This window comes from Oryctolagus cuniculus, chromosome 1 (assembly GCF_051225735.1).
Source record: "Oryctolagus cuniculus isolate XC-2025 breed Fujian yellow rabbit chromosome 1, ASM5122573v1, whole genome shotgun sequence".
NCBI classification, from domain to species: Eukaryota; Metazoa; Chordata; class Mammalia; order Lagomorpha; family Leporidae; genus Oryctolagus; species Oryctolagus cuniculus.
The window spans coordinates 195,651,025-195,665,854 of record NC_142867.1 but is presented as its reverse complement, the minus strand read 5'-3'; the positions used below and the strand labels follow the sequence as shown (position 1 = coordinate 195,665,854).

The following is a 14,830-nucleotide window of genomic DNA, read 5'->3' as shown; positions in this document are numbered from 1 at the left end:
AACAAAAAATGTAGCCAGTACAGAAACCAAAACATTTGTTGACATTTTTATTGCTGCAAATTCATAAACTACCTGTTTCTCAAACTATTGAGATGATTAAGATGAATAAAATACATATTTAATTGGTAATCTAAATTAATAATTAAATTGATAATTCCTTCTATGAGCTACAATTACAAAATAAAATTTAGAGAATCTTTTGATTAAAGAAATATCTCTGCATTGATAAATATGTATTCTACAAACAAGAATTCCTGACTTTGAATTTAACCTATGCCAGGCATCATCCAATCTCTATACAGATATGGTATTCTAGGCTTTTTTGTGAGTGGAGAAAAGTCCATTTTTAGACAGGAACTTGGAATATGTTAGGGTTTTATTGATTACTCTATTGATAATGATTCATAAATAGTTGAAGATACAAGTTTGCTCTGAAAATTTTAAAGATAATTTCCAGCTGCGTACATTTCTCTAAGCCTGTGGCACTTTGAAGGAGAAGTATGGAAAAGTATGTAGAATGACCATTTGATTATGTTCACAGATTCTGTGCATCAGGAATTTGGATAGGATACAGGAGAGGAGGCTTGTTTCCGCTCTCAGCTGCCCGCTGTCTTCAAGGCTGGGGCTAGATTCATCTGAAGGTTCTTTCACTGATTTGTGTAGATTCTGGTTTGGGAAGACTGGGTGCTTAGGGTCTGAAAGCAGGTATGTGTCCTCTCTCTGAATCTTGGCTTCCTCACAGCATGGCAGCTCTAGGCAGTCATACTTTATATATGTAACTCAGGGTTTACCTATGAGTATTCATTCCAGGGAAAAGACAGAAACTGCATAAGATTGTGTGATTCAGTCTTAGAAGTCACAGAGAGTCAACTTCCTCTATGCCAGATTGATTAAAGCTGTCAGTCTTCCTAGAAACAAGTGGAAGGGACTTAGATGGCACTCTTCAGTGACAGGAGCTTCAAAGTTAGGTAGAAGGGCAAGTGGGATGGGGACATTTTGGGGGTCATACTAACATATCATCATACTTTAGAATACATTTCTACATTCAGAGCTACTGAATTATGTTCTAGGTTTTATAGAAAAATAAGATAAAAGAGTAGATGATTTGGAACACCTTCCGTTTAAAGAAGATAACAATAAAATGAAATTAACAATATATATATTTTTTTTCAAATAAGAAGCAGCTCTACCAAAGGTAATGAGCATATTTTTTTCTTCCAGTAAGAACCTTGTAAGAAGTGAAGCTAAATTTCTTATGAGTGAAAATGTTCTGATTCTAAGAGTTGTTGAACTTTGAAATGAAGCTGAAGGAATTTGCAGAACCAGATTAGCATAGCCTGAAGTACTGCTCGTTTCCTGCTCCGTAATTGCTTTGCAAGGGGAAAGAAGACACAAAACCATCTGCTTTATGCGGCATGGTTCACACTCATGTTACTAAACTGGTAAGAAAAAGCATCATCTCACTTTGATGCCTAAAAGAGAAAACTTTTTTTCTTTATTTTTTTCTAGATTAATAGATACTGAATTTTTGATGTAACTTTTTTTTTTTGCAACTGTTAATTATCATATGATAAGAAATAAACAGACTTCTGTGCCACCAGGGTTCCCGTTTCATTTAGCTTTCCAGGATGCGACAATTACTAGCATACAAAAAGTAAACAACTCTACCTGAAATTTTCATATAAATAGGAAATCAAGCACTTTCTAAGTTAAAATCATTCTGACTTCTGAAAATGAAGTGGGGAGAATAAAGTGGAGACTAGAATTCTGGGGTATGTGTTGCATAGCAACCAGACTAGGGATGGAGGAGGCAAACCAACAGGCTCTAAACTTGATTTTTAGGTGCAGATGCAAAGGTTCAGCAAAATCAAAAACATAATAACACTTAGGTTCTCTCCCCCATAACAGAAAATTATACCTACAAGTTTCCAGAAACTGTGAAAGAACAAAAACCTGTGGTATCTCCATTTTACTTGATGACTGAATGAAACACTTGCTGACTCTTGAGCTCCAAAGTACGGAAGGAGAGGGTGTGGACTTGAGATTTATATGCCAGTTTTCATAATTTTGAGTACTATATGAAAACTATGAAGCGATTACTCTTGTTATCACTTGTTAGTAGTGTTGATCACATATTCCTTGGAATTAGTCTATGAGGACATTCGAGAAAAAGCTGAGGTGTGTGAAGTAGAAGACAGGAGCTTTGCTGGTAGGAGTAGGTTGTGTTCTCATCTAACACCACTTGTACAGCTCTGGGCAGTGAACCGGTAAAGAAAACATTATTCACGACACTTGTTAAAGATGGGAAGGCCGAGTTTATTCAAGAACTCTGTTGGTTTAGGGGCCGTTGCTGTGTAGTCTTACAATGGGGAAAGGAGATTGAACTCAATTTGACTCAAACAAGGACAAGTGGAGATTTATAACTAAGAAACAGGTGGTGGTCAATGGATGAAAAATTACTAAAAGGGAAAATGCAGGATAAGAGGTTTATTGCTAAACAGACTTGATGGAATTATTGCTGAAGGCAGGACAGGGTGATAATATATCAAGACGGGGGGATTTTCCATCAGTGGCCGTAGTAGAAATCTTGCTCAGACAGGATTCAAGGCAGACAAAGAGGGAAGCCCAGGGTTGGGCCTGGTCAAGTAGAGGGTTCAGAGGAGCTGACTTAACTTTTTTTTTTTAATTTTTGAGATCATGTGTTTAATTTACTCTACAGTCAAAGCCTTAACACGCCACTAAATAAGGAGTTCAACAAATTAGAAGTAAAAAGATCCTAGTTGGCAAGAATACAGCAGAGCCTGAGCTAACTTTTTGCAAAAGGATAGAGTTTTGACAACAGTTAACTTGCCTGACACTGTTTCCTTTTCCTTAAACCACAGAGGTTTGTGATACAGAGTAAAAGAAAATGTTTGAAAACAGCTTGTCCCCAAATAATAAAAATTTAATGATACATATTACTTTCATTGCTACTTCACATACAAAATGATTTATATTAGTTTTTAGCAAGAACTGCAGAATTGGATGATACATGGATACAGAAATAAAAGCAAATCATGATAGTTGAAGCAAAGTCATTCTGAGTCAGATTTATTAAAGTCTCAAAAGCAAAGTTAGTTTTAAATTTTATCAACAGTTTATCTTTATTTCTTTAATTTTTCCACTCAGTATCATGGTCTTGCAGGTATTTTTATTTCAACTACTTAAAAAACACAAATTAGGGGCTGGTGCTGTGGTATAGTGGGTTAAAGCTCTGGCCTGGGGTGCGGGTAGTCCATATGGGTCTCTGCTGCTCCACTTCCAATTCAGCTCCCTGCTGAGCCTGCTCCCAGCTCCAGCTCCTGATCCCCGCCCAAGCCCCTGTACCCACGTGGGAGACCAGGAAGAAGCTCGTGGCTTCTGATAAGAACAGATACTACACTTGATCTTAGCCAAAAGGCCGAGAAGCGATAGCTCTTGGCTTCTGACTTCAGGTTGGCTTAGCTCCAGCTATTCCAGCTGTTGTGGTCATTTGGGGAGTGAACCAGCAGTTGGAAGACTGCCCCCCGCCTCTGTCTCTACCTCTGTAACTTTGTTTTTCAAATAGATAAATAAATCTTAAAAAAGTCATCTTAAAAATACACAAATTAATAATAGAAAGTTCCTATAATATTTTTGCTGATCATTTTGGAAACATCCTTACTTCATAAACAAATCAATACTTGCTCATTACTAGGAGTAAATTACTTTTCAATGTTTTATTTAATTCTTCATTTTAGAGGAAAGGTGAATATTAAACATCCATATTTTGGCAGTTTTTATTTGTCTTAAGTGTGAATTTTGACTCTTACCACCAAGTACTTAGCATCCCAGAAACAAAATGAAAGAATAAACCATAATATTCTGAGATATTTTTCAAAAATTCTCTTCACTAAAGTCATTGAATTATTAATTTCTCTTTGATAAATATAGACCATGATTTAAATTTTTATTGCTTTTCCTGAATTGTTCCATTCTCAGCACTTTCATGAAGATTAAAACGCTTTCTCTATCTGTGGATCCAAGAGACATTTTTATTTTAATTGAGCCTCTTAAAGCTGAAAAATTCTATTAAGTACCTTTTAACTCATCTGATGATAAGTTTAACAATAGATAGTCCAATTTCCTCACTCAGATTTAGAGAAATTGAAAATCTGAATAATGATGTATTTCAATAGGGTACAAGTAGAGGTTTTTGGTATAGTGAGAAAGTATTTTGTGTAAATTCAGATTTTAAAGTTTAATGCTATAATTTATTGGATCCAGTGTAATTTTCTTAATAAAACTATATTTTGAAACTCTTAATATGTATTATTTAATTTAAAGCTTTTTATGTTTTTATATTCTAAAGTTTATTATTTAATAATGCTGTGAGTTCATGCTTTGACATACCCTATTTCCTATATAGTATATAGCAATGATAGATAAAATACAAAAATAAAACAACCAAAAATAGGTATAAGTGTATTCAAAAGCAAAATCAAATCATTGTAGTATAAACTATCCAAGGTTTATCAATTTGAAATTTTAAACCATATAGATTAAGTTTCCAAGAAAGAAAAAATATAGGCTATGACAGAGGAGTATGGAATAGAACAGCTTTATTCTTTCCTGTAGCAAAATAAGGTATATGGAGAATGATGTCAACATTCTGTAGGAAAATTATTTTCTTTCTTTCTTTTTTCTTCAGATTTATTTTTATTTATTTGAAAGACAGAGTTACAGAGAGAGGTAGAGAGATAGAGACAGAGAGAGAGGTCTTCCATCCGCTGGTTCACTCCCCAGATGGCCGCAGTGGCCGGAGCTGCACTGATCCGAAGCCAGGAACCAGGAGCCTTTTCCTGGTTCTCCCACATGGGTGCAGGGGCCCAAGGACTTGGGCCATCTTCCACTGCTTTCCCAGGCCATAGCAGAGAGCTGGATTGGAAGAGGAGCAGCTGGGACTAGAACCGGCATCCATATGGGATGCCAGTGCTTCAGGCCAGGGCTTTAACCCACTGCACCACAGTGCTGGCCCCAGGAAAATTATTTTCAACTGCATTATGTATCAAGTCAAAATAGCAATGCAGTCAATAGGTAGAAGGAAGACATAAAGTTCCTAAAAGACATAGCTCACTAAACAAATGCAGACAGCAAGAAAGGGGAATCCATGTGATTTAGGAAACACCATGTGAGACACAGGAATAAAATCAGAGAACTTACAGGATGATCCTGAAGGGAGGGAACAGCATGTCAGCCAAGAACTTTGAATAGAGAGAAGCTAAATCAAGTTAGATCAAGCCAGAAAAGACTGGAGTAGAACCAGGACAATGAAACAGATTGGATACTTGATAAACGTATCTGAATCCCCTGAGAGGAGAATTAGGCAACTGAAAAAATACCTGAAAAATCAAGGAGCAGGAGTATCCAGCAGCTCCTCTGCAGGAAGACATAGCTGTGGTCTACCACAGCTGCACAGCCCATTCGAGGCACACAAACTCCTGGATGTATGAAACAGAACTCTAACTATTTGGGAGGCTGAGAAAGAGAGAGACACTAGTTTTTTATTGATAGTTGACAATTTCAAGCAATGCACGATCAGTATCTCTCATAGTTTTTGTTGGTTAGGAGTCCAGGAAGAGCTTAGCACTATCCTTTGGGATCTCCCAAGGATTGAATCAACGTGTTGGCTGGGCTGCATGGTCATTTGAGGAAAGACCCACAGCCAAACTGTCAGATGGTTGGAAGAGTTCATTTCCTTGAGGCAATAAACTCACAGTGGCCTGCTTCTTCAGGATCATAAGAAGAACACCTGCAGCCTCAGGGAGGGCCCTAGTCTTCCTTTCAAAGCCTGTCACCTGATTAAATCAAGCCTACATAGGCCTTTGGCTAAACGCACATTCAATTGGTTTGGGGACTTAATACATCTTGCAGAAATCCTTCCCTTATTCTATATCCCATTGGCTGGTTACAAGTCACAGGTATTGCCTGCAACTGAGGCTCTGGGATTACACGGGAGTGACTCACAGGGGTTCCCCTTTAGTATGTGTTTATGAAGGCAAAGGGAGATGAGATGGCCAAATTTCCTTGAGCTATGCTTTTGATAATGCAGTTGAAAAATCAAAAATTGATATGAGCATTTTATAGAGAGATTTGAAGGCAAATGATAAAATTAATAAAATTACTAATAAAGACAGTTTCCTCTGAAAAGGTGGGTATGAGACAACAGTGATGACAACTGTTTTCCAGGAAACTGTAGAACCTTATGTGTCTTTTGAAGTAGAGATGATGGTGTACATTTGCTAAAAATAAAACAGTAGAGGAGAATGGGAGTCTTTTGAAGAATTCAAGAGCCTAAGGTTCTCAGGGAAAAAAATTTCACTATAAGTTATAGGTATAAAAAGGATAATAAATTTTCAACAAGACAGATTTAAAGGAGCTGCAGAATATCTATAAACATTCCGAGATTTCTTGCATAGATTAAGGTAAACAGAAAAAATGCTTGACATGCAAAAGTAGGCATTGAATGATATCAAGGATAAAAAAAGAAAATCTTAAAATCACACAGAAAAGGAAGGCTATCTACAAAAACATGATAATTAGGTATAGAACAGACCTTTCAATAAAATAAATGTCAAAAGGAAATGGATAGTCATTAAAAGTGTCTAAAAACTGTTCATCTATCATCCTATACTTGCATTAACTGCAACTCAAGAATTCGATTAAAATGGGGACATTTCTAGACATGTGAAGATTAAGAGTTTTACTGCTCAAAGACTTTTACATAAGCAGAAATACTGGAAGCAGAGAAAGTGTGGGATACAAAGAGCAGCTGTAAAAACCCAAAAGTTAATTTTTAAAGTACTGATGAATCTCATTATCAATCACAAACCCCAGTAGAAAAGAAAGTAAAGAGATCCAAGGTTACTAATGATCAAGGGAATTTATTAAACACTGGAGCATCATTTCAAATATGTGTGATGTAATTGAATAGGGAAGAAAAAGGAAAACCCATTCTTGCCCCACCAACTGCTGATCAGCATGTGGAGGAATAGGCATGCCTATTCAATGCTAGGAAGATGGTACAGGTGGTTTTTACCACATTGAAAGGCAGTTTGTTACTGTTTAGTAAAGTTGAAAATATGCACATACTCTCACCGGCTAGAATAACCTAAAGAAATTTTGGCTTTTATATTAAAAGTCTTATGCAGGAATGTTAACTGCAGTATTGTTTATAATACTGATAGATATAGAGTATCTAAAATGCTTGGTACCTGAAGTGTTTCAGATTTCATGCTGTTTTGAATTTTAGAATATTTGTGTACACATAATGGAATATCTTGGGGATGGGACTCAGTCTAAACACAGACTTTATTTATGTTTCATATATACCTTTACATAGCTGGAAGGCAATGTTGTAAAATACTCTTGGTGTGCCTGCATTTTAACTGTGACTTGTCACATGAGATCCAAAGTGGTATTTTCCACTTGTGGTGTGATATAGATATTAAAAAGCTTCAGATTTTGAACAATTTCAAATTCCAGATTTTGCTCAACAAAACTGGAAGCAGCCTCTGTATCAAACAACAAATGAGAAAATAAATTATGGAAATTAATACAATAGACTATTACACAGCATTGTAAATGAATGGACATACAGATATAATGTTGAATTAAAAAGTTGCTGCAAGATTGTACATAAAATATAACAAAGGTTTAAAGGCATTCTATAAAACACCATAGAATTTGTGGAAATTGTATTATAATAAATATATAAAAGATTATGATAATGAATATGGAAATCAAATGAATGGCTGTTTCTAAAGAATGAGAGAACATGGTGCAATTGGAATGATGTGCATCCATGTAAAAAAAGTTAAGATTTACTCACGATGAGCTAAAGCCAAGAGAAAACTAATTACTTAAAAACTCTACCTCCAATAAAGATACCCTGAAAATAAAGGGACCCCTTTAAAGACAATTGACATTTAAATTTTAGCTTTATCACAACAACTAAGTGATTTGAAATTTCAAAAATCCTGCAGTCATCCGTCATTTTAGATAAACAAGTTCTCTTTCCTGTAGGAACCCTTTTCAGGTATTGAACTTTGTAGACATACCCATTGATTGGATGGAAATTGTTTTATATAAGTGCTCTATAAGTAAACTGAATTACGTTGACTATACTAAACTATGCTCTACTGCACTGCTCCATCTCTATGTTTCTGTCCATGATAGCAGTGTATGCTCAAGAAATCTGATTAAAGCTTTCAGACTTCATAGGGGAACCCAGACCCTGGCAGGTGAGGGCAAAGACATCCAGCCTTTAAGACCTCCGCTGCCAGTCTTCAAATCAGGGTGGTCAACAAAGAAATACTGATTGTGGTGGACACCGAACTTTATGGAGGTCCCAATGAAAAGACCCACCTGGGCTCAGCTTCCACACAGAGAAGTCAGAGCAGAAAACACTTACCTGGAAGACTTCTGACAAGACATATCTTGATTACTGAAGAGCAGGTTGTGCACTGAGGGATATTGATCATGACTAGAAACTGATAAAGGGTCATTTCTGCCCAGTTCATTGCCAAGGAGTAATCTTTAGGAACCATGGCTCAAAGCCTGCAAGTGAAGGCTAACTGTTCCATTTGCTTGGAATTTTTCTCCAGTCTGATTTTTCTCTATTGTGCACATATTTTCTGCTTGGATTACATTCAAAATTGGGTGACAGGAAGAGAGGATTGGGCATTGATCTGCCCCATATGTTGAGGAGAAAGAGAGAAGTCTCCCATAGAAGAATGGCGGATCAGAGTGCTGACTCTTCTCAAGCAGTAGGATGCTTTCCAAGAGCAATGTCTGCACCTCAGAGATGAGCCAGCGATGTGACCTTGGCCCACTCCCTCTTGTGCTCTGCAGTGATCTAAGGAGCAACCAGTGTGGGAAGACCTGCTACCGCCTTGTGGAATATCCCAGGGCATTCACACACCTGGCCACTCACCTGCCCTGCTTCCCCTCAGGCTGCCATTACTCCTAGGTTGAAATAGGAGCAGGCAAGGAGTGGGCCCTGGGTGTCTGCCAGGAATCAGTCAAAAGAAAGCAGAGGACTGATTTATGTTCCTAGCATGGTTTCTGGATCATCAGCTCAAGACAGGAGTAATCCATGCCAGTTTCATTCCCAAATCATTATTCTTGAAAGTCCTAGACTTCACTGGGTGGGAATTTTTCTAGATGTTGAGATGAGTGCTTTGATGTGGAAAGTGATGTTCTTATCTACATACACTGTTTTCATTTTGGAGCCTTTGAGTCTATTTTTCTGTTCTGAGTTTCCTGGAGAAAGCGCCACTGGTACCTTTTTGAGCATCTGCCTGTGAGAATTCAGCCCTTTCTTGAAGCTCTCAAGCAAAAAATACCTTTGCCTCTAGTAAGATGAGAACGACCCAAGAAGAGATGGTGTGTTAAAGCATCAACATTGGTAGAATTTTTATAGATTTGGTAGACTTTGTGGTGAAATAATTTTATACAATTTTAGGTAAAGTTTGTAGACTTTGTAGCTAAATGACTTTTGTATATTTTTGATAGATCTTGTAATTTTGTAACTAAATAACTATGGAGTTTTTGGGGATATTACCAAACACTTCAGACCAAATAGAAAAAAGGGTGCTCACCAAACAGAAATAAGAATATCTAAATTCCAAATAGTTGTGATTATTAGTGACAATATTGCACATTTGTTTCATAGTAAATAACAAATGGAGAAAATTAGTTTGTAAGTTAACTAGGTTTTAGATTTTGTGGGTAGATTTTTTTTTCATTAATTTGTGCCTTGTCTACATAATTCCTGATAATGCTAGTTGTCTGGAAAGAAAGCAGAATCAGGCAGAGGCAACATAAGATGTTTTGAAATTTCAGAGGAAGATACAAACAGATATGGGGAAAGTATTAAGTTTCTTATTTTTATTTTCTCCCAACACTGCTGCATAAAATTTCTTGAGAGACAAAGAGCTTTGTGATATATTAACAATGATTCCTATTTATTTTAATGGGAATTACCCTTTGTCCAGGTCAAAAATGACTCATTGTGTGACTGTCAGAATGGTACTTCACATGTGACACATAAAAAGGCTCAGAGAATGTCAAGTTTATAAAGTGGCAAAGGATTCTGAACCTTCTGGAATCTTACCCAGAGAAGTGAGTGTTCTGATTATCGGATCCTTGAACTGCTGCCCCCAGGTGTGACTTCACTTGCAGAAACTGCTGCACCTTCTGAGATAAAAGAACATTTCCCTGGGTCCAGCTCTGTGGTCTACTGGGTTAAGCTATCACCTGCAGTGCTGGCATCCCATATGGGCACTGGATTGATCCCCAGCTGCTCCACTTTAGATCCAGCTCCCTGGCAATGGCCTGGGAAAGCAGCAGAGAATGCTGTACCCACTTGGGAGATCTGTAAGCAGCTCCTGGCTCCTGGCCTCAGATCAGCTCAGTTCCAGCTCTTGTGGCCATTTAGGGAGTAAACCAGAGGAAGACCTCTCTCTTTGTCTCTCCCTCTCTCTGTCTGTAACGCTGCCTCTCAAATAAATCAATCAAATTCTTTTTTTAAAATTCTTATCAACTATGTAAATTCATTAATGTGTGTACACCAACCATGTTTTATAAGATTGATTTTGGATTATTTTTATTTGCAGAATTTACTTTTTTTTGCAGTAAAATATAGAAAACTTCCAAAAAAAAAGCTTTCAGGAGAATTACAACACATTCCGTCTTTTAAAAGGTAAATTTCTTAGAGTAAAGAATACTTTCAGATTTCTGTTGATTAACTATCCATATAGAAAGCTGGCAACAGTTAATATAATCAAATATCTTGGTCAGAATGATTTTCTTGAACTGTTGTCAATCTTAGTATGTGGTTTAAATTTATTGATTTCATGGGAAGAAGTTAACAGTGCCTGGAAATGTCCATGCTCTTTTAGCATGTTTCCAATTACACTCTTGCTTTCTCAGGTAGGATTTCTCTATTACCATGCAGTATTAAATAATCCTCATACTATAGTGCTACTTCAAGGCCTTTTAGGCTTGGAAAAAGAAGTATGTTGTAGCCCAGGTTAAGGAGCTTTGGTGAATTTTAATGTTCTTCTGGGATGAATATAAAATCAATATTTTAAGCTGTCTTTAAAACATTTTCTATTAAATGAGATACATTTAATAGTGCTTTCTTCACTCTTGTAGTTTTTACTTCAGTAGACACTTGTGAAAGCTTTCTATGAGTGTGCAGCTCTTTCTAGGAGCATATGATTGACATCTGCTAAACCCAGTAGATTTAAATATTTTTCTGGTCTAGTCTGCCACCAAATCCTCAGGAAATGCAAATTTGTAGGTACAGAAATACGTTTGTATATCCATCTCTTCTTCTCTGTCTCTCATCCATGTCTGTATGTATGTGTATCTAAATATACAAGGCAATAGCACAGCAAACAAACAGAAAGACTGCCTTGGCTGTTAGGAAACTCTGAGGAATTGCTGGAACATGAAACACACGTGAGGTTATTCAAACAGGGAAACAATGGTTTGATGTGGCAGGAGAATCTGAGTCAAATGCGGGAGCAGATCCCAGAGTGCTCCACGTGGGGAAGTGGCAGCAGAAAACTGACAGTCACCTCTGTGCAAGAGAAGGGTCATGGCGGGTGTGGAAGGAACACCAGGTGGGTCACAACCTCCTCCAGTCCTTTCTTCCTTGAGTTAACTGCAACAGCAGAGATGTCTGCCTTGAGGCAGGAGTCCTGAGTGTGGGGACTTGAGTGGCAAAAAATGTGTGGAGTCCCGAGTCACTGTGAAGTAAGAACTAGGAGCACCCACAACAGAAGACCCTGGCAGCACTATGTTGTGGGACTCAGCTGACTGGACACTGGAAACTCGCTGAGCAAGAAGCCAAACACAACATCTAAGAAAGTGCAAAAAAACCTGACTTCCTCTGAGCTGACCGGATGATGTACGCACGTAGTACTTAACTGTTAGTCAAGCCAAAATATGTCCCTGGGTAGAAAAGGAATTCTGGGGATTTGCAATGGATAGCTTGAGGTCTTTCCAGAGACAAAGGCTGTTACATGCCAGCTTCAGTCCTTAGTGGAGCATGGTGTTGGGTGAGATCTAAGAGTCATGTGATTCTTCTTTGACAAATAAATAATTGAACTGAGTGACTACCAGCCATGGCTTAGTATGAGCGTCTTCTCATGGAAACTTGAAAACAGCTCTTATTTATCAGATGAAGAAACTGAGACACACAGCTAATAAGTGGCAGAAATAGGGTACATTCAAGGCATTCCTAGCCTATGATTGCTGCAATTAAACTCTTGAAATATGTTTTAAGATAAACACAAATTAGTAGCTGAGTATGATAAAGTGGGGAAGTTTTTTGAAATGACATGTATTAAGTGAACAGAGAACTTAAGCAGAGTTTTAACTATGGAACAGCTACTCCAGGGAATGAGAAAGATTATGAAGGAACTATTGAGCTGGGATGAGTACAAAGCAATGTTTAGGTTCTGTATAGAATTTATTGATTCAGATTTTTTAAAAAAGACTTACTTATTTTGAGAGAGAGAGAGAGAGAGGCAGGAGAGCGAGAGCGAGAGAGAGAAAGAAAGAAATCTTCCATCACTGTTTTCCTCCTTTGAAGGTTGTAATGGCCAGGGCTGGACCAGGCTGAGGCCAGGAGCCAGGAGCTTCATCTGGGTCTACGATAGGGGTGCCAGGGGCTCAAACACGTGGGCCATCCTCTGCTGCTTTTTTGAGGCCATGGGCCATGAATGGGGAGTTGGATCAGAAATGGAAGCAGCTGGGACACGAACCAGCACATATATGCAATGCCAGCATCCCAGGTGGTGGCCTTACCTGCTATGCCAAAATGCTGACCCCTGTTTATTCAGTTTTATTATTCTTATTAGATTCAAGTTAATTTGGCTAAGAAAATTCTGCCACTTTAATCATAATTTTTAAAAATATTTTCTTGAGTGTATTGCATAATAAGATTGTTATTTAATTAATTCTCATACGGACCTTAGCACCGTATGTTTTCATGCTCTTTGGTGTGTGTGTGTATGTGTGTGTGTGTGTGTGTGTATGTGAACTTGAAATGGCTAACAAGTTGCTTAGTTTCAGCTCTTATCAGTTAATTGGTGCATATATTCACATGGGTTATTTGACCTCAAGTTCCTGGTTATTTTCTCTCTATCACATTCCAGTTCCATTTAGTGTTTTAGCTTGGAATATTTCCTTTAGGCAGTTCAGAAATGGACACGGTGTTTTCCATTTCACTCTTTTCAGGGTTTAAGGAGCTCTATTTGGAGATCAAAGAGTGGATTACACTGCGTAGGAGAAGAGGAGATAGTGAATCAATAATTAAGATGGGTTTAGTGGAAGCAAGAATAAATCTAAACCCCATTACTTTTAGGAGCCTGTACTTGATTACTTGATAAAGGAATACTAAATCATTTGACTTTATCTGTAGAGGTTGGAATTCTCCTTTAAATTACACTTTTGTTGTAGTAATTATCAAATATATTTAAGCACAGATTTACTTTCAACATCTAATTTAAGCATATTTTATTCTTGATTGTAATTATATGTTCAAACTGAGATACATTTTTAAAATGATATATTAAATGCTGAAATATTTTACTCTTCTACCTTGATATTATTTGAGGATAGCTAATCTAATCTCTCTTTGCATTTTTAAAATATTATGCGGAAAGCAAAGAAGAAGGGATTTTTACTTTAGCTGAAATACCATGCTTAGGTCATCATTACTCTTGCATTTCTAAATTTTAAACAGTTGAGTTTATTTGAGCAGGATTTATAATATAGTATCTTGAGATAAACAGATGCCATGAGCACCTTTTTAAAAAGGAGGTAATTTGGTTTGTTAGATAGAGACAGACCAATATAACCATCACTGTAGCTTGTTTTTGACTTTGCTGCTGATAGTCTGTAAGTCCCCAGAGTAAATCATAGTGTTTGAAATGGTGAAACACATTTTTCCCCTTAATTCTCCTTTCTATCACCACTCACATCAGATCTGCTCTCCGGCAGTTTAGTGTTCACTGTAGATATTGAATTTAAATAGCTAAGGGCCTGCTCTCCTTCCAGAGCATATTATAAATCTCACTATCACGAATTGAAATTGTGTGGAGAGGGTCAGATTTCCTTCTCCTGTCATTTTCTGCTTAAATATCTGATTATTATTAAACAATGTACTACAGTGGTACCTATGCTGCCTTACTAAACAATCACAAAAAGCAAGGTAGAGGGAAGAATGTATGGGTTATTGGTCTGTGTGCTGGTATACAACCAATTCAACAGGTAGTAAGCTGCAACATTTACAATTTTAGAAAACATACTTAGGAACGAGGCTAGGTCATATAATTTCTGGATTTTATTCATTCATTGAACAAACATTTATTGAACATCTACTCTGTGCTAGTGATAATAGAGGCACTGGGAAAATAACAGGAAAACAAAGACTAAAGCCATTCCCACCTGCATGCAGTTTATGCTAAGCATCAAATAAAGTAGATCCTTAAGTTATATAATATACAAGGTAAAGTATAATATGGGGTAGAAATAGGATAGAAAGTAGGGTGTTTGTCAGGGAAAAAGGACTCAGAAGGTGATGAGTAGGTAGGGGTAGAATTGATAGAAGATCAGGAAAAGCCTTGTAGAGCGGGTGTTTTGTGAATGAGACTTGAAGCCCATCACATGGGATACTGGAGGGAGGCAAGTGCGAGTAGAAGGCAGGAATATTAGAAAGACTCTGGAGCAGAACAGTGCCTGCAGGAGCTCCAGG

General features: G+C 37.3%; 1 pseudogene; it reads right to left on the bottom strand.

The window, feature by feature from the left end:
* Positions 1 to 3,339: 3,339 nt before the first annotated feature.
* Positions 3,340 to 3,451, bottom strand: LOC127485384 (U2 spliceosomal RNA; annotated as a pseudogene).
* Between the last annotated feature and the right edge of the window lie 11,379 nt (positions 3,452 to 14,830).